The 25269-nt window shown below is 44.7% G+C and overlaps 1 protein-coding gene across 6 annotated transcripts in view; it reads left to right on the forward strand.

Annotated features, from left to right (window-relative positions):
* The window catches only part of sema4ba (sema domain, immunoglobulin domain (Ig), transmembrane domain (TM) and short cytoplasmic domain, (semaphorin) 4Ba), a 462752-nt gene that overhangs the window by 144835 nt on the left and 292648 nt on the right, over nucleotides 1-25269 (forward strand). For all 6 annotated transcript variants that reach the window (XM_063065887.1, XM_063065890.1, XM_063065888.1 and 3 more), the window contains exon 2: nucleotides 17637-17745. The gene's annotated coding sequence lies outside the window, so the exon portion shown is untranslated. The remainder of the gene's footprint in view (nucleotides 1-17636; nucleotides 17746-25269) is intronic.

Consider the following 25269-nt stretch of genomic DNA (forward strand, 5'->3'; position numbering starts at 1 on the left):
CATATTTGCCAACTACTCTTATAATTTGATGTGACATGATCATCAGGTATTTGAGTTTTTAGGATATCTTAGAGTTATTTAAAATGGTTGAACACAGGGCCTCGCACATTAAAAAAAATTTATGTCATAGACCAATATCGTCAAGCAGGTGCTCTGTGGACCCCATGTAGGGAATCCCTGGTCTGATAGGACAAACAAAAGGTTAATTTACAGAAAGAAGCACGTTTCATCTGAGAATATTGCTTTATTATAGCTCATAGTTTACTTCTATTTATGAACATTAGCTGCCTGAATTTTCAGTTAAAAACTTCACTCTTCACTCCATTGAGTCTGTGCTAATGATAAAAGAACCATTTTTGGATTAATCCTACCCACCCTATTTCATTCTCCTCCTGACGCCTTTCACAGTGTCTGATTAACCAACTAGCCCACGGGTTGTATGGGACGTGGAAGGAAAATGAAACGGGGGACACCCATGTGAACTCAGGGAGCGCATGCAAACTTCACACAAACAGCACGCCTCTAGTTTGCCAATTCAGTTTAAGAAAACACCATTAGTATAGAGACAACAGTGGCTATTAGTTGCTGTAGCCTTGTGGCATCTCAAAGCAATTATCTGCAGTAGGAGGGGATTTCTATAAAGATTCAGATTTAACAGACCGATCCGGAAGTTCCTGGAGCACGGAACACTGTGCACTCAGTTCAAATAAGTAGCAAAATCATCCATTCTGCATGGCTTGGATCTGTTTATGTAAATATAATACTTTAGGATTAAAAGGGTATTTGCATGTGAATGAGGTGCTGTATTTTGAAGCCATTATCACACTCCACTGCTTCTGAATTGTTGGACTGTTTGCTCACATCTCAAATAGAGTGTCAAGGGACATGGGGAGAGAATCAGAATGCACAGTTAAGATAGAGAACCAGCCAATATTTTATTGAATGATGGAACAGCTTGAATGGCTGATGTCGACACCTGATACTGTTACTGTATCTCTGATAGGTTGCAGTGTCCTCCTATCAAATCCATCCCTCAAAATTCTGAAAGAAAATCTTTCATTGACAGTATGGTTCTCAAAAGAAGTGAAAAGATGGCACAAGAGTTGTAGCTGCCTCACAGGTCCAGTGACCTCTAGCACTGTCTGTGTGGAGTCTGCATGTTCTCCCCTGTAATTGGAAGTGACTTTCCTCTGGATTTTTCCGTTTCCTCAAACGCTCTAAAAATATGTAGGTTGTTAGGTTAATTAGCCAGTGTAATTTTGATGCACTATCAATTACTCCAAAAGACTGGAAGTAGAGTAAATACTGAAAGGCTTTTATTAGCAGTAAAATGTGACCTTGACCATGCTGAGTATCTGCCCATGGACTGAGGGAGGAGCAGTGGCACAATCGCCTTTATTCAGGGGTCTGTGGGAGGAGCCACAGGAGCAGTCAGCAGAGGGGCGTGTCCAGACAGGTAACCCAGTTACAACATATATATATGGTTTACCACAAATTTGTCCCTACCTACTGCCCGTTATGCCATTGGTGTTTAGGGCCATAATGAAGGTCCTCCATCTCTGGCGCTACTCAAAGCATCCTTCATGGTGTCATTGGTTCAGTTTTCACTGCTGTCAGTCCTGGGTGGAGACTCCGGAATACCGTCACATTCCGAAGTAGAAGGGTTCTTCAAAGCTGTTTCTATAACAGTTCTGCTTGACTAGTCAGGGTTGTTAGTCCTGAGATAAACCCCCGAACCCGGAGGACCAGTGGACCACTCTTAGTCTGGCCTCTACCCTTTGAAGTGTTTGGCATGGGTGATCCTACAAAGAGCCAAAGCACAGAGCCCTGACTCCAGCCAACATAGCTCTCCGGGTCACTGGGGCACACAAGCTTCCAAACCCGGCGACAAGGTTGTGGCCTCTTGGAGGAATTTATCCTTGTTGCACGTGTACGTGGTAGAATCAGGCATGTGGTCGGGAATGTGGGGATAAACATGGAGAGCCATCGAGTCTTACACATAGAAGCATGTTCTTCAGCCCATCTAGTCTGTGCTGGTTTGCTTTTCTGCCTAGTCCCATCTACCTGCACGTGTATCATAGCCCTTCATACCTCGTTCATCCATGTAAAGTGAAAATGAAACTTAATTTAAAAATTGTAATAGTCAAGTCAGTTGCCAGATTTATAGAAACATAGAAACATAGAAAATAGGTGCAGGAGTAGGCCATTCGGCCCTTCGAGCCTGCACCGCCATTTATTATGATCATGGCTGATCATCCAACTCAGAACCCCGCCCCAGCCTTCCCTCCATACCCCCTGACCCCTGTAGCCACAAGGGCCATATCTAACTCCCTCTTAAACATAGCCAATGAACTGGCCTCAACAGTTTGCTGTGGCAGAGAATTCCACAGATTCACCACTCTCTGTGTGAAGAAGTTTTTCCTAATCTCGGTCCTAAAAGGCTTCCCCTCCATCCTCAAACTGTGACCCCTCGTTCTGGACTTCCCCAACATCGGGAACAATCTTCCTGCATCTAGCCTGTCCAATCCCTTTAGGATCTTATACGTTTCAATCAGATCCCCCCTCAATCTTCTAAATTCCAACGAGTACAAGCCCAGTTCATCCAGTCTTTCTTCATATGAAAGTCCTGCCATCCCAGGAATCAATCTAGTGAACCTTCTTTGTACTCCCTCTATGGCAAAGATGTCTTTCCTCAGATTAGGGGACCAAAACTGCACACAATACTCCAGGTGTGGTCTCACCAAGGCCTTGTACAACTGCAGTAGTACCTCCCTGCTCCTGTACTCGAATCCTCTCGCTATAAATGCCAGCATACCATTCGCCTTTTTCACGGCCTGCTGTACCTGCATGACTGGTGTATAATGACACCCAGGTCTCGTTGCACCTCCCCTTTTCCTAATCGGCCACCATTCAGATAATAATCTGTTTTCCTATTTTTGCCACCAAAGTGGATAACTTCACATTTATCCACATTAAATTGCATCTGCCATGAGTTTGCCCACTCACCCAACCTATCCAAGTCACCCTGCATCCTCTTAGCATCCTCCTCACTGCTAACACTGCCGCCAAGCTTCGTGTCATCCGCAAACTTGGAGATGCTGCATTTAATTCCCTCATCCAAGTCATTAATATATATTGTAAACAACTGGGGTCCCAGCACTGAGCCTTGCGGTACCCCACCAGTCACCGCCTGCCATTCTGAAAAGGTCCCGTTTATTCCCACTCTTTGCTTCCTGTCTGCTAACCAATTCTCCACCCACACCAATACCTTACCCCCAATACCGTGTGCTTTAAGTTTGCACACTAATCTCCTGTGTGGGACCTTGTCAAAAGCCTTTTGAAAATCCAAATATACCACATCCACTGGTTCTCCCCTATCCACTCTACTAGTTACATCCTCAAAAAATTCTATGAGATTCGTCAGACATGATTTTCCTTTCACAAATCCATGCTGACTTTGTCCGATCATTTCTCCGCTTTCCAAATGTGCTGTTATCACATCCTTGATAACTGACTCCAGCAGTTTCCCCACCACCAACGTTAGGCTAACCGGTCTATAATTCCCCGGTTTCTCTCTCCCTCCTTTTTTAAAAATTGGGGTTACATTAGCCACCCTCCAATCCTCAGGAACTAGTCCAGAATCTAACGAGTTTTGAAAAATTATCACTAATGCATCCACTATTTCTTGGGCTACTTCCTTAAGCACTCTAGGACGCAGACCATCTGGCCCTGGGGATTTATCTGTCTTCAATCCCTTCAATTTACCTAACACCACTTCCCTACTAACATGTATTTCACTCAGTTCCTCCATCTCACTGGACCCTCTGTTCCTTACTATTTCTGGAAGATTATTTATGTCCTCCTTAGTGAAGACAGAACCAAAGTAATTATTCAATTGGTCTGCCATGTCCTTGCTCCCCATAATCAATTCACCTGTTTCTGTCTGCAGGGGACCTACATTTGTCTTTACCAGTCTTTTCCTTTTTACATATCTATAAAAGCTTTTACAGTCCGTTTTTATGTTCTCTGCCAGTTTTCTCTCATAATCTTTTTTCCCCTTCCTAATTAAGCCCTTTGTCCTCCTCTGCTGAACTCTGAATTCCTCCCTGTCCTCAGGTGAGCCACTTTCTTTGGCTAATTTGTATGCTACTTCTTTGGAACTGATACTATCCCTAATTTCTCTTGTCAGCCACGGGTGCACTACCTTCCTTGATTTATTCTTTTGCCAAACTGGGATGAACAATTGTTGTAGTTCATCCATGCAACCTATAAATGCTTGCCATTGCATATCCACCGTCAATCCTTTAAGTGTCATTTGCCAGTCTATCTTAGCTAATTCACGTCTCATACCTTCAAAGTTCCCCTTCTTTAAGTTCAGAACCTTTGTTTCTGAATTAACTATGTCACTCTCCATATTAATGAAGAATTCCACCATATTATGGTCACTCTTACCCAAGGGGCCTCTCACGACAAGATCGCTAATTAACCCTTCCTCATTGCTCAAAACGCAGTCCAGAATAGCCTGCTCTCTAGTTGGTTCCTCGACATGTTGGTTCAAAAAACCATCCCGCATACATTCCAAGAAATCCTCTTCCTCAGCACCTTTACCAATTTGGTTCACCCAGTCTACATGTAGATTGAAGTCACCCCTTATAACTGCTGTTCCTTTATTGCACACATTTAATACCATCTCCGACCTCACTACTACTGTTAGGTGGCCTGTACACAACTCCCACCAGCGTCTTCTGCCCCTTAGTGTTACGCAGCTCTACCCATATCGATTCCACATGTTCCCGGCTTATGTCCTTCCTTTCTATTGCGTTAATCTCTTCTTTAACCAGCAACGCCATCCCACCTCCCCTTCCTTCATGTCTATCCCTCCTGAATATTGAATATCCCTGAACGTTGAGCTCCCATCCCTGGTCACCCTGGAGCCATGTCTCTGTGATCCCAACTATATCATAATCATTAATAACAATCTGCACTTTCAATTCATCCACCTTATTACGAATGCGCCTTGCATTGACACATAAAGCCTTCAGGCGCTCTTTTACAACTCTCTTAGCCCTTGTACAATTATGTTGAAAAGTGGCCCTTTTTAATGCTTGCCCTGGATTTGTCGGCCTGCCACTTTTACTTTTCTCCTTTGTACTTTTTGCTTCTATGCTCACTTTACACCCCTCTGTCTCTCTGCACTGGTTCCCATCCCTCCGTTGTGAGCTAACCTCCTCACGGCTAGCCTCTTTAATTTGATTCCCACCCCCCAACCATTCTAGTTTAAAGTCACCTCAGTAGCCCCCGCTAATCTCCCCGCCAGGATATTGGTCCCCCTAGGATTCAAGTGTAACCCGTCCTTTTTGTACAGGTCACACCTGTGCCAAAAGAGGTCCCAATGATCCAAAAACTTGAATCCCTGCCCCCTGCTCCAATCCCTCAGCCACGCATTTATCCTCCACCTCATCGCATTCCCACTCTCACTGTCGCGTGGCACAGGCAGTAATCCCGAGATTACTACCTTTGCGGTCCTTTTTCTCAACTCCCTTCCTAGCTCCCTATATTCTCCTTTCAGGACCTCATCCCTTTTCCTACCTATGTCATTGGTACCTATATGTACCACGACCTCTGGCTCCTCACCCTCCCACTTCAGGATATCTTGGACACGATCAGAAATATCCCGGACCCTGACACCAGGGAGGCAAACTACCATCCAGGTCTCTGGACTGCGTCCACAGAATCGCCTATCTGACCCCCTTACTATCGAGTCCCCTATCACAACTGCCCTCCTCTTCCTTGCCCTACCCTTCTGAGCTACAGGGCCAGACTCTGTGCCGGAGGCACGGCCACTGTCGCTTCCCCCGGGTAAGCTGTCCCCTCCAACAGTACTCAAACAGGAGTACCTGTTGTAAGGGGCACAGCCACCGGGGTACTCCCCATCACCTGACTTTTCCCCTTCCCCCTCCTAACCGTGACCCACTTGTCTGCCTCCCGTGGCCCCGGCGTGACCACCTGCCTTCCACTCCTCTCTATCACCTCCTCGCTCTCCCTGACCAGATGAAGGTCATCGAGCTGCAGCTCCAGTTCCGTAACACGGTCCCTTAGGAGCTGCATCTCGATGCACTTGGCGCAGATGTAGACGTCCGGGAGGCTTGGAGACTCCAGGGCCTCCCACATCCGACACCGAGAACAGCAAACTGCCCTCACACTCATAATGCCCCTCTCCTCAAATAGCAACAGAAAATGAATGTCAAACCTTCCTCGCCTCGCCCGCTTCCGCCTAAGCCCGGTGAGCCGAAGCCCTTAAGTCTTCACTCTGCTCCCGGCTCACTCCACCGCCCGCAAACTATGCTGCCCACTCTATGAGGCTTTGTTCCTTTTAAATCTGCCGCGCTGCACTGCCCGACGTCACACCCCTGCGCAGTCCCGCCTCTCAGAAAGCCGTTGGAGAAAAAAAATAACGAAAATTTCAAGAATCTCTTTCTCAGCACTCCCACTCAGACTCTCAGACTCCTTCTTCGAATCAGTATATGAAAATATACTGGCAAATAACAGGCTAATTATCCACTTGCCTTTCCAGTGCATATTTGAAGTGTAAATTCAAGTATTGGGTGTGAGAATGTAATCACTGTTGTAGTGGAGAAAACGAGTCAGTGAATTTGTCTACAACAAAGTCCATAAACACTAAGTGATAAATGACCAAATAATCTGATCTAATGATGCCATCAGATCGGAGCATCGGGGAAAGCACTTGTGAAAATAATTTTATGTATTGCACTGTTCGGTTGCTGCAAAACAACAAATTCCATGACATATGTGAGTGATGACAAACCTGATTCCGATATGGGTCTCTATTGTGTACTGAGAGTGGGAAGAGGGCGGGGAGAGGGAATCATGGTTAGGGAAACGTGAAGGGAGTGGGAAGCACCAAAGAGACAGTCTGTAATGATCAATAAACCAATTGTTTGGAATCAAATGACCTTGCCTGTTGTCTCAGGGCTGGGTGTGTCTGCCCACCCGCCTGCCCCTGGCACCCCTCCTCTGCTGCTTGTCCCACAACTCTCCCACGCGCTCTATTCCCGATATCCTTTGCTCCCACCAGATTTACAAATTCGCTTTCCGTTCCGCTTTGACAAATTCTGTCCTGTGCAAAAGTCTTAGGCACCCTAGCTATATGTGCCCAATAATTTTGCACTGCAGTGTACCTATCCAAACTTCTCTTAAATGTTGTAATTCAACCTACATCTACCACTTCTGCTGGCAGCTTGTTCCACACTCACACCACCCCCTCAGGTTCCCCTTAAATATTTCACTTTACACCCTGAACTCATGACCTCTCACTCTAGTCTCACGCAAGCTGAGAGGAGAAGGCTTGCATGCACTCACCATATCTATACCCCTTGTAATTTTGTATACCTTGATAAGATCTCCATAAGAAGATCCTGTAAGAACAGTTACAGGGAAAGTGAGTGTGGGCAAAGGGTTGCTCTGTGAGCAGCATCCTTTTATGTCAAAAATATGTATTGGCTGGACCAACTTCTATCAGTGTAGGTCCTCGTAGCAAGCTGTGTACACTAACCATCAACTCTCATGCTTCTGATTCTACTCTGTCCATCACCAAAGTCACCTGCTTTCACCTCTGGAGCATCATCCTCTCAACATATACATAACTCTGTCTGCTGTAGAAACTCATCCAGGTCACTATCAACTCTCGATCCAGCAATGATTATTGTTCATGTGCCTGATTATCTAAACTTGTTTTGCATCGGATTCCAAAGGATCTGTCAATATCGAGATAAGCTGCATTGTGATAAATCTTGGCCAGTGTGCTTACACACGGCATAGCACGTTTGGATCAGTTTCTGACACATTCCTGTTTGGAAACCATCTAAAGATAAAGATTAGCTTTATTTATCGTATATACGTCAAAATGCACGATGAACTGCACTGTTTGCATCAAGTCGAATCAGTGTGGATTATGCTGGTCAGCCCACAAGTGTGACAACACTTCTTGCGCCAACATAACATACCCACAACTCATTAACCCTAAAAGTTTAATGGGTTGTGGGCATGTTGTGCGGTTTAATATGTTGCCATCTGTAGGATATTATGTACAGCTTGATAAAATATTGGATAAGAGGATGCAGACACCCCCTTTCAAATCCATATTTCAAAATTCTGGATTAAATTGTAAAACTTTGTTGAAATACAGCTGGAGTGCAGTTGTTGCATAATTTAGGAAGGATGCAGTTATACAGGAGCTGATGCAGAAGTGATTTTTGGATGTTACCAAGCATAGAAAGACTAGGGAGGCTGTGTTTCTTTTCCTTGGAGCAGAAGAGGATCAGGGAGGTAGCTGGTAGAAGTTTGCAAAACTTTGAGAGGCATAAAGTTGGTCTCTCTCAAACGAAAATGGCTGGCAGCAGAAATATCTAAAACTAGAGGTTTAGGTGGTGGTGGGGCAGTGGGAGGGAGGAGGTAAGAGATTTAGAGGTGATCTGAGGAAGGTTTTTACTGAGAGGAGGTTGGAACCTGGACTCCTCCGCCTCTGAGTGGTAAGTAGAGACAGGGACTCTCACAACATTTACGACACGTCTACGTGGGCATTGAATATTTATGACATATCGACCACGTGGTGGGTGGTGGGGGGTTGATGCTTTTTCTGGAACAATTGGGGGGGGAGGGTTGATTCCTTGGCTGCTGCTCGTGCACAGGAGTGGGGAGGGCGGGACTTGGGGGTTCTAACGTTCTTTGGGGGTGTTCCTCTGTTTTGCAGATGTTCGCAAAGAGTAAGAATTTCAGGTTGTATACTGTATATATTCTCTGATATTAAATTGAACATTGAGCCGTTGAATTGTTTAGACATAGAAAGCTATGGATGCAAATGTTGGAAAATAGGATTAGTATAAATAGTTACTTGAATGTCATTGTGGGCATGGATGTGGAAGAGCCTGTTCTAAGCCATACAACTTTATGACTGTGATTTTATGACTATGATTGTGGGGTATGAGTTGGAGCAAAATATTACTATATACAGCACTATAATATTATTCTTTCTGCCAGCAGACTTTTGAAGTGCGTGCATAAACAATGGATAGTTTATTCAAAGTGAACTTTAAGGTTTGTTGCTAAGGAGCTGTGGAATATTATACCACTTGAAAGCAAGGTCGTATAGATAATTCAAACATCTCGTTAAGCCTTTTGAAGCAGTCTGCAGGAACTTGTAGTTGTTTGCTCTTTTGAGATTGGTTGATGTTCAGTGTTTGTGTGCTGGTTATGTGCTGGCTAACCCACATCCACAGTGCTGGTAATCATTCACAGTATTTTCACTAAACTTTGAACTACGAGAAGTGAAATCTGTTCTGTGACTTTGCACAATATGCTTACTTTTGCCTCTCGTGCATTTTTGTACTGGTGTCAGGTACATGTGTTAGACAGTATTGGAGCAATATGTGAGATGTGCTCTTTTTAATTAAATTAGCATGTCCCGGTAAAGAATTGTGATGAATCTTCAGGTACGCATAGGGTCATTCCTAGGGAAGCTGTTTTGTGTTTAGAAATTCAACATGGGTTAATTGCTGATGCTACACACTTGAATCAAACCACTCTACTTGGGCTCTGGAGCTTACCCCATTGAAAATCGAAAATCTGCACATGCTGGAAATCTGCAATAATAAGACAGTAATATGGCAGCATCTGCAGAAAAAAATTATTTTAATACTGACCAATTAGTGATTCAGGTATGGGGCCCTCAGAATCCTGAACTCAAAACCCAGAGATCTGATGAAGGGTCTTGGACCACAAGTAGAGTCATGAACCATGCTCTTCAGCCTATTGAATCCCTGCTGACCATCAACTACCTGTTGTTAACTTTACATTTTTTTTTACCACCCATTTAACTCTGAGAGTTTTGCTTATTAAAAGAAAGGGTTAAATCTAATTTCTATTTAGATTTCCCTCACCCTGTGGTAGGTTAGAAGGTCTAAGATCATTGTTGACAATTCAGCTTTGCATCGTTAGCTGATGTCCTGAGCTGGTTTTGCATCTCAGAGTAATGTCCTGAAATCAACAGCTATAACTTAAACAGTAGAAGCTCTGCTTACTGTTAAACAGGGGTCTAACACTTTGTCCAAGCAAAGAACAAGACATTGCAGGTTTGCTGACTGCACAGCTGGTCAGAGCAGTTTCCAGAGAGGCACAGGTAGAGTTCGAGAAATCTCCTGCCTCCTCAATCAGACATGCTTATGTGAATGCTGATTACATATTCGTGCTATTGATCGGAGTCTCAGCATGTGGATAGGCTACTGGAAGATTGCATGTGTGAGGGTGTTAAAGCAAAATTGAGATTAACGCAAGTTTACCTCTGCCAGCAGTGTAGTTCCAGATTTACATAATTGCCTTTTGTAACTGGTTGATTTGGGACGGCCCTGTCCCATCCTGCAGCACAGAGTTAGTGCTGTTACTGTAAATTTCTGTGGGCAAGGGAGGGAGAAGTGGAGCAGGAGAGGAGGAGGAGGCTGGCAGAACTAGACCTGGAGGTGTCTGCACAAACATTGTCGCCCTGCAGGGAACTCTGGGAAAACTAGGCTCTTTCAGTGAAAGGTGTGTCACCTGCTTCCAATTTGACAGCCCTCATCCACACCTGCGAGTTTACAAACGTGTGCTTGGTCATGTCTTTGATTTTACATTGTTAGCTTTTTGTCTTGCAAAATGTCCACCCCGTGGCATGATATTGCAAGTTTATAGATGTGTTCTAAATAATGTGTTTGTGTTTATTTAGTTAGTTCTTTTTTTTATAAAATCCTATTGTATTTTTCCCCTGTAAATGCCTGCAAGAAGTGAATCTCGAAGCAGAATCTGGTAACATATTTGATTAAAAAAAATTTACTTTGAACTTTGACAACAGTGGCAGCCCTTTGATTGTTTGATGATCCCCAATTCTTTTATATTTCCATATTTGCTTGCAACATCAAAGGCCATTTGATCCATTAAGCTCTGAGAAAATTAATTTTCCCTCACATCTACTCTTCCAGCATTCACATTAACTGCCTCCTCCCACCCCCAACGATTCTACTGCCCACTCATATACTAGGGACAATTTACATTGACCCATTAATCTGCACATCTTTGGGGTGTGAGGGGAAACCAGTGTGCCTGCAGGAAATCCACATGGTCACAGACTTTGCACAGACAGTGCCCCGGAGATCAGTTTCGAACTGGGGTCACCAGCTCTGAGGATAGCAACTCTACAAGTGGTACAACTTTTATTTAAATTGGCTGGGTAAGTTCAGAAACATGGTTTGTGAGGAGTGAAGCTTTGGGGGAGCAGAGCCTGACTACCAGCACGATGTGTTGGGTTCAGATCAACTCCATCTTGGGTTTGGTTCAGATTGATTGTGGACAGGATGCATATGGGTGAGGTTTAAATTTTATACATAGTCATAGTCATACTTTATTGATCCCGGGGGAAATTGGTTTTCATTACAGTTGTACCATAAATAATAAATAGTAATAGAACCATAAATAGTTAAATAGTAATATGTAAATTATACTAGTAAATGACGAAATAAATCCAGGACCAGCCTATCGGCTCAGGGTGTCTGACCCTCCCAGGGAGGAGTTGTAAAGTTTGATGGCCACAGGCAGGAATGACTTCCTATGACGCTCTGTGCTGCATCTTGGAGGAATGAGTCTCTGGCTGAATGTACTCCTGTGCCCACCCAGTACATTCTGTAGTGGATGGGAGACATTGACCAAGATGGCATGCAACTTAGACAGCATCCTCTTTTCAGACACCACCGTGAGAGAGTCCAGTTCCATCCCCACAACACCACTGGCCTTACAAATGAGTTTGTTGATTCTGTTGGTGTCTGCTACCCTCAGCCTGCTGCCCCAGCACACAACAGCAAACATGATAGCACTGGCCACCCCAGACTGGTAGAACATCCTCAGCATCGTCCGGCAGATGTTAAAGGACCTCAGTCCCCTCAGGAAATAGAGACGGTTCTGACCCTTCTTGTAGACAGCCTCAGTGTTCTTAGACCAGTCCAGTTTATTGTCAATTTGTATCCTCAGGTATGTGTAATCCTCCACCATGTCCACACTCACCCCTTGGATGGAAACAGGGGTCACCGGTACCTTAGCTCTCCTCAGGTCTACCACCAGCTCCTTAGTCTTTTCCACATTAAGCTGCAGATAACTCTACTCACGCCATGTGACAAAGTTTCCTACCGTAGACCTGTACGCAACCTCATCTCCCTTGCTGATGCATCCAACTATGGTAGAGTCATCCGAAAACTTCTGAAGATGACAAGACTCTGTGCAGTAGTTGAAGTCCGAGGTGTAAATGGTGAAGAGAAAGGGAGACAAGACTCTGACTGATCTCTTGGGGTTGAGGAGATAACTGCACAGACTTTAGATTTCACCTCATTGTGTGTGAAATCCACTTTATGTATCGCATCAGAGAAATTAAGTTAGCTAAAAAGACTGAAGAAACTAATTACGTTCAGAGGCATGCACTAAGACAGAAGCTGCATGCTTCCCGATGGGATCAGGTTCACTTGGAAGCAGCTTCTGACATTCCAACAGGGAGGCATTAGACTCAAGGCCAATTTATACTTCTGCATCAAATCGACACCGTAGGCACGGCCTAGCCGCGTACCCTATGCCAAACCCTACGCCATAGCCTGACGCGCACCTCCTCAAAAATGTAACTATACGTCGCGGCGACGCAGACCGCAACAACTGTGTTTGGTCCACTTGGTAGCATCGCATTTCCTCCTACGCTGCAATAGCTTCCCATTGGGCGACTGAAGGAACTCTGGCTGCAATGCTTTCCATAAAGCTTTACAGACCTCCGGAATTATGGAGGACCCTGTGCTTGACGCCAGTTTGTAGCTAGCTGCTACAGCCTGTTGACTTCCACCTGAAGCTAAAGCTCGAATGGTGATTGCCAGTCTCTGAGTACACTGTGCGTACACTGATGCGAAATAAATGGTTGGAGACGATGAACCAAATCGTCAAACCTACCTGCCAACATCCGAAAATATTTGAAATGCATTTCTTCGTCCATGTCTCTCAGTGGCCGGACAAGCACAGAAAGTTCACCCTCCTTCAGTTTCAGTCGCCATTGTTTGAAGTTTGAGTTTCTTCGTGTTGAGTTTCAACGTGAAGAAACTCAACACAGTGGCATAGAAACCCCACCGCCAACTAGCGTTTTGGGGGTAAATTGCAGAGCGACGCAGACACACCAATGCTCACGTATAAATGCTCACAACGGCGTAGGCCACTTGTAAGCTAGTACGCAGAAGTATAAATCAGCCTTCACACCCACACTCCTTGTGGTAACCAGGTAGCAGCAACATATAATGAATGTCATGGCAGGGAGGACAGTAAGGAGGGAGCTCCTAGAAGGTGTCATGGAAGTCCTGAGGCAGCCACGTCAGAGGGAGATCCTTTGAGCTGGGCGTGAGGAGAATGTGCAGAGCCACCACATGAAGATCTGGGCAGGAAGTGAGTCCCGATGTGAGAATTCTCATTGTTTTAAGTAATGTATAGATAACATTTCATGACCTCACAAGATATTGCTGAAGAGAGCTACTTTAAGTACCTGGACCGGGGATTTGCTCATTGTTGTGTTATAGTTGGTGCAGAAGGTCCTGTATAGGAGGTATGTAAGTATTAATGTCTATACAGTATTTCTGCCACAGGGTTCTCAAGGCTAATGCCATGGAGATATGTGACATTCTGCAAGAAGACATTCAGCCATAATAAAGTTAGCTCAGTCAGTGAAAATCGGGGCCATATTGACTCCTATCAATGATCCAGATCCTCTTGCCAATTGGTTAAAAATTTCTATTCTTTGCCAGCCAACTCAGGGTGAAGGGTGTGGCCATTAAGGGCTGGAGTGTGAAGAGTGTCACTGTCTGGACTGGGGGTAATGACTTAGCAGAGTTCTTTTGCAAAGCATCTCTATATCAGGGAGTTCTTGACGGGACATATTGTCAGTGCCACCTTTGTGTTGCTTCCTGGGGTTGAAGGGAGATGGTGTCCTGCCAGATTTCCCCCCTCTTGTTTTTCTGCTCCTCTTGCTCCTTTGGGATCTCGTTCTCCTGGTTGCTCTTCCTCCAGCGTCGGCCACAGTCTGGAGCATGGCACGGTGAAATCTCTACACCAGTCTGCACCAGACAACTCCCTCAGAATGATGCAAGGTCCCACATCTTACTCGTAAAAGCCCCGGTGGTGTGTTTTTACAATGCTAATGGGGCTTGTACTGCTCCGACTATAGCAGAGCTCTATAGCTCTGATGGGACTATTAGTTGGCTTTGGGAGCCAGACAAGTTGAGACGTGGTCTTTACCCATCTCCTGAATCCATCTCTGCAGATAGGGAAGATGTTTGACAGCTCAGTCGCCTCAGAATCAGAATCAGGTTTAATATCACTGGCACATGCCATGAAATTTGTTGATATGTGGCAAACTGTGTATTCAATAAGTAAATCTATATAGATAGATAGATTTACTTATTGAACTCAGTTTTTATTATTGTGTATTACAATGTACTGCTGCCACATATCAACAAATTTCATGACATACGCTGGTGATATTTAATCTATCTATATAGATCTCTGTCTCATATATATATTTAGATAAATAGATAAAAGAGTAAGTTCAAATTGCATTTATTATCAAAGAATGTATAAATTATACAACCTTGAAATGAAATAATCAGTGCAATGGGAAAGTAGTGACATAGTGTTCATGGGTTCAATGTCCTTTCAGATATCTGATGGCAGTGGGGATGATATTTTCTTGGAACTAAGATATTCACCTCCAGGGATTTTATTATTGAATCATGGCCTCCTAAGCACTAACAGAAATCTTTAACCAATTGACAAGAGGATCTGGACCATTGGTAGGACTCAACATGGCCCTGATTTTCATTGAGAGAGCTAACTTTATTATGGCTGAATATCTTCTTTCAGAATGTCACATATCTCCATAGAATTACCCTTGGAAACCCTGAGGCAGAAGTACTATATATTGTTTATCCAAGATGTGTTGGAAGGATATGATGTCCCTGAAAAGTCTGGTGGTAGCTTGTTTGCAGATGAACATGTTGTTGCCCCTTGTCTTGACGTTCTCTGAATTCCCCATTTGGCATTAATGGTGTTATTATTGTCACATTTACTGAGATACAGTGAAAACTAGTCTTGCACGCTGTGCATACAGATTGAATCATTTCACAGCCAACTGAAGTAGAACACATGAAACAACAGCAATGCTCGATAAAGTGTAACAGCTACAGAGAAGGTGGACAGTGAAGTGCAAGCTTGTAATGAGGTAGATTGTAAGGACAATATTCCATTTTACCGTACTTGTGTTCTTTCAAGCTTTTGTATTTTCTGCCCAGTGGGAAAGTTGAGAAGACGGAATGTCTGGGATGTATTATGGGTACCCACAGATGTGTGGGGGTTGAGGGATTAAACAGCCTTGTCACCATGAATACACCCATAGAACTCAACATTTAACTGCCGGAGAAAGCACTTCCTGCCTCCTCTTGTAAACTCTCTGGACCTTGAATTTGATTTCTCAATGTTAGCATGGTACTTATGTAAAATGTGATAAAATTGAGCAGTCTGTATCTGGTCATAGACTCATACACCAATGAAATCAGGCCCGTCATCCCCCAAGACCATGGCACCATGACAGCTGTTCGCACTAATCCTACTTTAATCTTATTTTATTCTCCCCACACTATCATCAATTCCCACCCCCCAGATTCGACCACTGAAGACATACAGGCTGGTAGACAAATTGGTACTCACCGAACAATTTGCCTACTGGTCTGTATGTCTTTAGGTTGCCAATGTAAACTCGTACTGCCACAGGGAGGACTTGAAAACTTCACTCAGACAGCAGTGGAGGTTAGGATTGAACCTGAATTTCTGGTGGTGTAGGGCAGCAGTATGATTAGCTACACCATTGTGCAACACAAAATTATGTTTGTCATGAAACTGTTCAACAACGATTGAAAATCTCTAGCAGGGCTGTAGGAATATTAGATGCTAGAAATTTGGTGCCAAGATACAGTGCATGGGTTCCACAACAATCAGAAACAATTGATATGGTGATCATTCGGATTGATTCCGGATCAATCACTGACATATGCCATGCAATTTGTTGTTATTTGGCAGCAGTACATTGTAAGTCATGAAACATTACCATAAGTTACAATAGGGTGGCAAGGTAGCATAGTGGTTAGCACAATGGTTTACAGTACAGGCAACCAGGGTTCAATTCCCGCCACTGCCTGTAAGGAGTTTGTACACTCTCCCTGTGCCTGAGTGGGTTTGCTCTGGGTTCATCCCTCCCTCTGGTTGGTAGGTTAGTTTGTCATTGTAAATTGTTCCGTGGTTAGGCTACAGTTAAATCAGGGGTTGCTGCATGGTGCAGCTTGAAGGGCAGTAATAAAAGAGGAATAGTGAAGCAGTGTTTATGGGTTTATGGACAGTTCAGAACTTTGATGGCAGAGTGGAAGAAATTGTTCCTAAAACATTGAATGTATGTCTTCAGGTTTCTGTACCTCTTCCCTGATGGTAGTGATAGTCGTGCTATAGGTACTGTAAATTCTAAAAACCACGTGCTCATGAATATATATTCTAGGCTGATGTGTAGAGTGCAGAGCAAATGGAAGACGCAAGAAGAGATTCTGTATATGCTAAAAATCTAGAACAATGCACACACACAAAATGCTTGAGCAACACACATAAAGCCAGCAACATAGCCCAAAACTTCAACTGTTTATTCCCCTCCAAAGATGCTGCCTGACTTGCTGAATTCTTCCAGCACCTTCTGTGTATCCAGAGCAAACAGAAGATTGGAAAATTCTCCATAGCCTGATTTGGTAACTGTAGAGGTTCTGAGGGCAAAGTCAACTGCTCTGAAATCTAAATTAATGACAAGTATGCGCTTTGGTAAGAGGAAGAACAATGAGTTGCATTTTAATTACTAAAGTACTTGTAAAGCAACAAGTATTTTAACATTGGTGATCATATACTGTTTGGATGTAGTCCCAGAATATTATTAAATCTCCAGCACTGATCAAGGCTAGAAATTACATTAGAAATATTCAGCAGTTAATAAAACCAGGCTTTGTGTTTTCATTTATATCACACTAGATACTGGTATCTGCATATGTTGGATGAAGCATATTTCATGTGAGAACCTCTATAAATGATTCAGATTGTCTGATGCTGTAATAAAGTTTTGCACCACTGCTTTAATATGTTGAAGGGGTTTTTATAAAGGTCTGTTATTTTTGAACAAACTGCACTGCAGTTTGTCATAGAAGATTCACTGGCACTAAAGGCTGATAAACACCATCATTGGCTTGCCTGAAAATATTCTGTTTAGATTTAGCTTGTGTTTGGTTAAGATCCCTGGACAATGGGAGCAGATTTAGGATCACTGTGATTGGATCAGAATGATGCTCCGATCACGGATGAGTTAGTCCGCTATGAATGGGAACAAAGTGCAGCTTCCAGCTGTTCATGTGGAAAGAGGTGGTGCTTGTCATCACCCTACAGAACATCAAGGACATTCATTTAAAGTTTGATTTGTGTTTTTGCTTTTCCACCTGAAGGGTTAATGTTCACATCCTGTATTCATCTGGCCTGATCAAAGGGAAGAAGGCTGAGGAGAACTTGGAGCAATATCTGGAGCTGAGAAGACCTGTTTACTGAGTGACTTGGGTAAGTGTTTTGGTTTTGCTGCAATGAAATTGTATTGTTTTCTCATACAGAAAATTCACTGAAGCTGTACAAGAAATACTCATTCTCTGACTCTTTCGTAGATTGGAATGATCACAAATCACTGTTAGAACTTTTGCTTAGATTCATTCTGTGATAACATCAGCATTTATGAGGTCAAAATCGTGGCAGATGAACAACTGGACAGGAAGAATCAGACTGATGTTGATGACCAGCATAAACTTGACCTGTGAGCAGTCTGGCTAATAGAAGATTGAACTTGTAATCTGATAGGGTTGTTTATACTTTTTTATCATTTCCACTTTGATAATTTGCTCCAAAAAGAGTCGACAGAAATGCTGGAAAAGCGTAGCATTCCGCCCCAGAGGATGAATTCCAAGATCTAACAGATTAGATACTTCTTTCTTTTTATCGAGGAGTCAAAAATGAAGAGATATCATCATAAAATCAGGAGGAACATTCGTCTTCAACAAAGTGGGTTTCAGATATGTGGAAATCAGTTCTCCAGGAGGAGAAATACGGGTGGGTCATTTGGAGCTCTTAGGTCTGAAGTTGATAAATATTATATTTTAAATATTATACTGATAAGTATTTGTTGGACAAGGGTACGGAGGGATAGGGATATATGGGATTAGGTCATTGACTTGATTGACTGGTGAGTCAATTTGAGGAACACACATCAAAGTTGCTGGTGAACGCAGCAGGCCAAGCAGCATCTGTAGGAAGAGGTGCAGTCGACGTTTCAGGCCGAGACCCTTCGTCAGGACTAACTGAAGGAAGAGTGAGTAAGGGATTTGAAAGTTGGAGGGGGAGGGGGAGATCCAAAATGATAGGAGAAGACAGGAGGGGGAGGGATAGAGCCAAGAGCTGGACAGGTGATAGGCAAAAGGGGATACGAGAGGATCATGGGACAGGAGGTCCGGGAAGAAAGACAAGGGGGGGGGACCCAGAGGATGGGCAAGAGGTATATTCAGAGGGACAGAGGGAGAAAAAGGAGAGTGAGAGAAAGAATGTGTGCATAAAAATGAGTAACAGATGGGGTACGAGGGGGAGGTGGGGCCTTAGCAGAAGTTAGAGAAGTCGATGTTCATGCCATCAGGTTGGAGGCTACCCAGACGGAATATAAGGTGTTGTTCCTCCAACCTGAGTGTGGCTTCATCTTTACAGTAGAGGAGGCCGTGGATAGACATGTCAGAATGGGAATGGGATGTGGAATTAAAATGTGTGGCCACTGGGAGATCCTGCTTTCTCTGGCGGACAGAGCGTAGATGTTCAGCAAAGCGGTCTCCCAGTCTGCGTCGGGTCTCACCAATATATAAAAGGCCACATCGGGAGCACCGGACGCAGTATATCACCCCAGTCGACTCACAGGTGAAGTGATGCCTCACCTGGAAGGACTGTTTGGGGCCCTGAATGGTGGTAAGGGAGGAAGTGTAAGGGCATGTGTAGCACTTGTTCCGCTTACACGGATAAGTGCCAGGAGGGAGATCAGTGGGGAGGGATGGGGGGGGACGAATGGACAAAGGAGTTGTGTAGGGAGCGATCCCTGTGGAATGCAGAGAGAGGCGGGGAGGGAAAGATGTGCTTAGTGGTGGGATCCCGTTGGAGGTGGTGGAAGTTACGGAGAATAATATGTTGGACCCAGAGGCTGGTGGGGCGGTAGGTGAGGACCAGGGGAATCCTATTCCTAGTGGGGTGGCGGGAGGATGGAGGGACAGCAGATGTATGTGAAATGGGGGAGATGCGTTTAAGGGCAGAGTTGACAGTGGAGGAAGGGAAGCCCCTTTCTTTAAAAAAGGAAGACATCTCCCTCGTCCTAGAATGAAAAGCCTCATCCTGAGAGCAGATGCGGCGGAGACGGAGGAATTGCGAGAAGGGGATGGCGTTTTTGCAGGAGACAGGGTGAGAAGAGGAATAGTCCAGATAGCTGTGAGAGTCAGTAGGCTTATAGTAGACATCAGTGGATAAGCTGTCTCCAGAGACAGAGACAGAAAGATCTAGAAAGGGGAGGGAGGTGTCAGAAATGGACCAGGTAAGCTTGAGGGCAGGGTGAAAGTTGGAGGCAAAGTGAATAAAGTCAACGAGTTCTGCATGCGTGCAGGAAGCAGCGCCAACGCAGTCGTCGATGCAGCGAAGGAAAAGTGGGGGACAGATACCAGAATAGGCACGGAACATAGATTGTTCCACAAAGCCAACAAAAAGGCAGGCATAGCTAGGACCCATACGGGTGCCCATAGCTACACCTTTAGTTTGGAGGAAGTGGGAGGAGCCAAAGGAGAAGTTATTAAGAGTAAGGACTAATTCCGCTAGACGGAGCAGAGTGGTGGTAGAGGGGAACTGATTAGGTCTGGAATCCAAAAAGAAGCGTAGAGCTTTGAGACCTTCCTGATGGGGGATGGAAGTATATAAGGTCTGGACATCCATGGTGAAAATAAAGCGGTGGGGGCCAGGGAACATAAAATCATCGAAAAGTTTAAGAGCGTGAGAAATGTCACGAACATGGGTCGGAAGGGATTGAACAAGGGGTGATAAAACAGTGTCGAGGTATGCAGAAATGAGTTCAGTGGGGCAGGAGCAAGCTGAGACAATGGGTCGGCCAGGACAGGCAGGTTTGTGGATCTTGGGTAGGAGGTAGAAACGGGAAGTGCGGGGTGTGGGAAGTATAAGGTTGGTAGCAGTGGATGGGCAGATAAAGTCGGTGATGGTGTGGGAGACAATGGCCTGGTGCTCCTTAGTGGGGTCACGATCGAGGGGTAAATAAGAGGAGGTATCCGCGAGTTGTCGCTGTGCCTCGGCAAGGTAGAGGTCAGTACGCCAGACTACAACAGCACCCCCCCTTATCGGCGGGTTTAATAATAAGGTTAGGATTAGTGCGGAGGGAGTGGAGAGCAGAGCGTTCCGAAGGAGTGAGGTTGGAATGGGGACAAGGTGCGGTGAAGTCGAGACGGTTGATGTCCCGTCGGCAGTTAGCAATAAAGAGATCCAGAGCAGGCAGAAGACCAGAGCGGGGTGTCCATGAAGAAGAGGAGGGTTGAAGACGGGAGAAGGGGTCATCGGTGGGGGTGGAAGAGTCCTTGCCGAAGAAGTAGGCTCGGAGACGGAGACGGCGGAAGAAAAGTTCCGCATCGTGGCGAACACGGAACTCGCTGAGGTGTGGGCGAAGGGGGACAAAGGTGAGGCCCTTACTGAGAACAGAGCTTTTTGCCTCCGACAGTTGAAGGTCGGGGGGGATGGTAAAGACCCGGCACGGATGAGAGCTGGGATCAGAGGAGGGAGGGGGGAGGCTGGGGGTGTCAATGGAGAAGGGAGGGTTGGGGTGAGAAGAAGATGGAGCCTCTGAGGGCCCAGGAGCTGACGGTGGGATCTGAGGGAGACGGGGCTGCGGAGTGGTGGTGGGAGAAGGGGAGACGGGAGTCACAACAGCAGCACATAAAGACCCAGCCTGGAGTTCAAGGCTGGAATCTTGAGAGCTGGGATCAGAGGCGGGAGCAGAGGGGCTGGGGGTGTCAATGGAGAGGGGAGGGTTGGGGTGAGAAGAAGATGGAGCCTCTGAGGGCCCAGGAGTTGACGGTGGGATCTGAGGAAGACGGGGCTGCGGAGTGGTGGTGGGGGAAGGGGAGACGGGAGTCACAACAGCAGCACTTGAAGACCCGGCCTGGAGTTCAAGGCTGGCGTCGCAGTTGGTGGTTGCGCAATCGCTGTGAAGGTGTCCAATTTGAGGGGCTGAGTGGCTTTCCCCTGTTCCCTTCTCCATCAGGATGTTGTACATTTGCAGTCTCCAGAGATTCCGAGTATCTCAGTTCTCTCTAAGTGCATATTATAATGATGTCTGCTGCATTCAGCTCACTGGCATGAAAGGGGAAACAGAGCATGTCACTCCAGCTTGGCCTCACATGCATTCCTGTAGGCTGCTACATACAGATATCCCTCTACAAAGAGATGTTTTAAATTCATGTGGTGGCAGGTGGAGAGGGAGAATTGAGTCACGGATTTCTGCTGCTGGTCTCCATACTCCCACCCCCACCACCCAGGCAACCTGTTCTCTGTCTCCTTCCACTCCCAATGCTAAGAAGGCTAATTTCCACAATTAACAGGAATGAACCGTGAATATGGGGGAAGGGAAAGATCCAACTAACTCACTTGGAATATTACAGTGAGAATTTTTCTGTAAACAAGCACAAAATAATTGTACTTCTACCACACCCCTCCACCCAACCAAGCTTAAAAATTCCCAGCTGTCAACTTCAGACTTTATTACAGATTTAAAGATGCAGTAGTCACTGAAAGACAAGGAATGAAGGGGAGGTTAATTGCTGTGGAACACAGCCTATTTACCATAAATCCTCCCGATGCAATATTTTACTGCACGTATTTAAATAATCTTTGTTTTAAGAGTCATCAAAACTGGATCATTCTTGACCTGAGACAGAAGATTTGAAGATTACAGAACAGGCTAGAGAACTCATTATTGATTGTTTGCTTAATCTGCATTGCTAAACCTTAGCAGGAGTTCGGTGTTCAATACCGAGCATTGCATTTAAGAATGATGTTAAGGCTTTGTTTGAAGGTGTGAAGTGGATTTGAGGGGCTGGTACCTCAGATGTGGAACTGTGGTTCTCTAGAAAGGCTGGAGAAACTGACTTTGTTATCCTTCTTGCCAAGGGGGGTGGTGGGGTGATGGGATTTAACAATGGTGTTTACTGTTATGTAGATTATTCGGCATGAACAGAAGAAATTGTTTTCTGAAGTGGGGTTAGTAAGAATATGGTAATAGGTGAAAGAGTAAGAGAAGAGATGAGGAGACACAAGACAGATGTTGGGAATCTGGAGCGATACACAAAATGCTTGAGGATCTCAGCAGGACAGGCAAAAATCAATCGAGGGACGTTTCAGGTTAGGAGGTGAAGGGGAGATTAATTTCCCTAACTGCGGTAATCTAGAATGTATTGCTGCAATAGGTGGAGCAAGTTGGCTCAATACTAATGTTAGAAAGTGAATTAGATCAATACTCGAAGGAGGGAAGAAAAGACAGGCCCTTTGGGAAAGAGCAGGGTCTGGTTAGAGTAGGGCAAGCTTTTCTAACAATTGAGTAGAAACGTGACAGATAAATAGTCAGTTGGGCTGTAAAATGTTATGCAATGATTATTGTAAAAGTTGCTATCATTCAGGGATAGGAAGCTACTGGTCCCTCCACTGTCTGGCTCATGAAACGCCAATCCCATTTACTTTGTAGCCCCCACTGGCCACCCTCAGGGTCGCTCGGCTCCCTGTCGTCTAGGGAAACAGCCTCGGCCTCGCCAAACTGGATAATTCGTTTGTGTGGATGCTGTGTGAGGTACCCCACCCCGCCCAAATAACAGACAATACACCAGATGCAATTAAATGATTTACAGTTCATAGATATTACTGGAACTATATAATTAAAAGAGAATAAAATATAAAAGGAAAATAAAAGGCGCCACACTTATCAAAGTTCAATCTCTTCGTGCACAAAACCGTTGGAGCTCAAGGACCTTCTTCTTCACCCTGCGACCCCCTCGGACCACCTCGACCGGCCGCCTGGGACCAACAACGGTGGTCGACCAGACGCTCCACACGAGTCCGTCTCCGTCTCCGTCTCCTCGCCGAACGTCCCGCTCGGGGTCCGACCCCGTTAGCGGACTCACAGCACCTCGTCCATCCTCTGTCTCGCTCTCCCGCCTTCTCCCCCAAAACCCCCTCGCAAACAGCATCTTCAAATACACCAAAACCATAACAACTATCCCAATTGGTTAATAGCACTCTCTTATCAGACTCTAAAGCAAAAACAAACTGATAGCGCAAACTTTCTCAGTGTTTAACACAACAAAGCCGCATTCCCCAGATTAACATAACAAAGACGCCATTTTAATTAGCCTCCGCAGTAACATAAAAATCGAAACCCCCTTACAACTTTATTGACAAACAATGGGGGTGGCCAGGGAGTGCTGCCTTGGCAACATACCCACATTCAGGAATAAATAAACATAAAAATATATTAAGCATTAATCCTTCATTTTAGTTTGCAAAATAAAGCAATCAATGTCTGTCATTGTCAAGACAAGTTCCGACTATATACACCCAGTGGCCATTTTATAATTTACCTCATTTACCAAACATAGTGGCCACTGAGTGTACTTTCATGGTCTTCTACTGCTGCTGTAGCTCATCTACTTCGAGGTTCGATGTGTGGTTTGTTCAGGGATGCTGTCCTGCACATCACTGTGTACCACATGGTTATTTGAGTTACTGTTATCTTCCTGTCAGCTTGAACCAGTCTGGCCATTCTCCTCTGACCTCTCTCTTAACAAGGTACTTTCACCCACAGAACTGCTGTCCACTGGATGTTTTTTTGTGTGTCGTGCCATTCTCTGTAAACTCTAGACTGCCGTGCATGAAAATCCCGAGTGAACAGCAGTTTCAGATGTACTCAATCCATCCCATCTGGTACCAACTCCCATTCCACGGTCAAAGTCACTTAGATCACATTCCTTCCCTATTCTGATATTTGGTCTGAACAGCAACTGGACCTCTTGACCCCGCCTGCATGCTTTTATACATTGAGTTGCTGCCACATGATTAGTTAGATATTGGAATCAGAATCAGATTCAATATCTCCGGCATATGTCGTGAAATTTGTTAACTTTATGGCAGCAGAACAATGAAATACACGATAAATAAATATAGAGAACAAAAGCTGAATTACAATAAGTGCATATATTGTATGTTTATTAAATTGTTAAGTAAAATAAGTAGTGCAAAGAAAAAAAACAGAATAAAAAATACTGAGGTAGTATTCATGGGTTCAGTGCCTATGTAGAAAGTGGTTGGCTGTTCCTGAATTGCTGAGTGTGTGCCTTCAGGCTTCTGTACCTCCTTCCTAATGGTAACAGTGTGAAGAGAGCATGTCCTGGGTGGTGGGGGCCCTTAATAATGGATGCCACCTTCCTAAGGCACCACTCCTTGAAGATGTCTTGAATACTGCGGAGGCTGTTCCCCGTGATGGAGCTGACTAATTTTACAAGTTTCTGCAACTTACTTCGATCTTGTGCAATAGTCCCCCCATACCAGACGGTGATGCAGCCAGTGGGACATTTCCATCAATGAGCCAGTGTACAGGTGTACCTAACAAACTATTATCTTGCTAATTAGAAGTACTGTTAGCATGTCATTACCAACAACTCTGAAAAGAGCTCATGGGATATAATACAGTGATGTGTATCATGGCATTTAATGCTATTCCGTTTCCATTTAAACCTTGTACACTTGGAAAAAAGTGCAAAAATAAATTAATTATACTTCTCAACAAGTTTAATGTAAATTGTACAAAATCTTTTTCAGTAGTGATTTGTCTGTTACTACAACTGTGTAACCTGTGGTGTCATTGGAGTAGATAACTTACAACTTTTAACTGTTGTGTGACCGTTCAGAAAGTATTGAGAATATATTTTACATGCTGCAGGGATTTCACCTTGAAAGAAATCATTA

The sequence above is a fragment of the Mobula hypostoma genome, chromosome 13, assembly GCF_963921235.1.
Source record: "Mobula hypostoma chromosome 13, sMobHyp1.1, whole genome shotgun sequence".
Classification (NCBI taxonomy): domain Eukaryota; kingdom Metazoa; phylum Chordata; class Chondrichthyes; order Myliobatiformes; family Myliobatidae; genus Mobula; species Mobula hypostoma.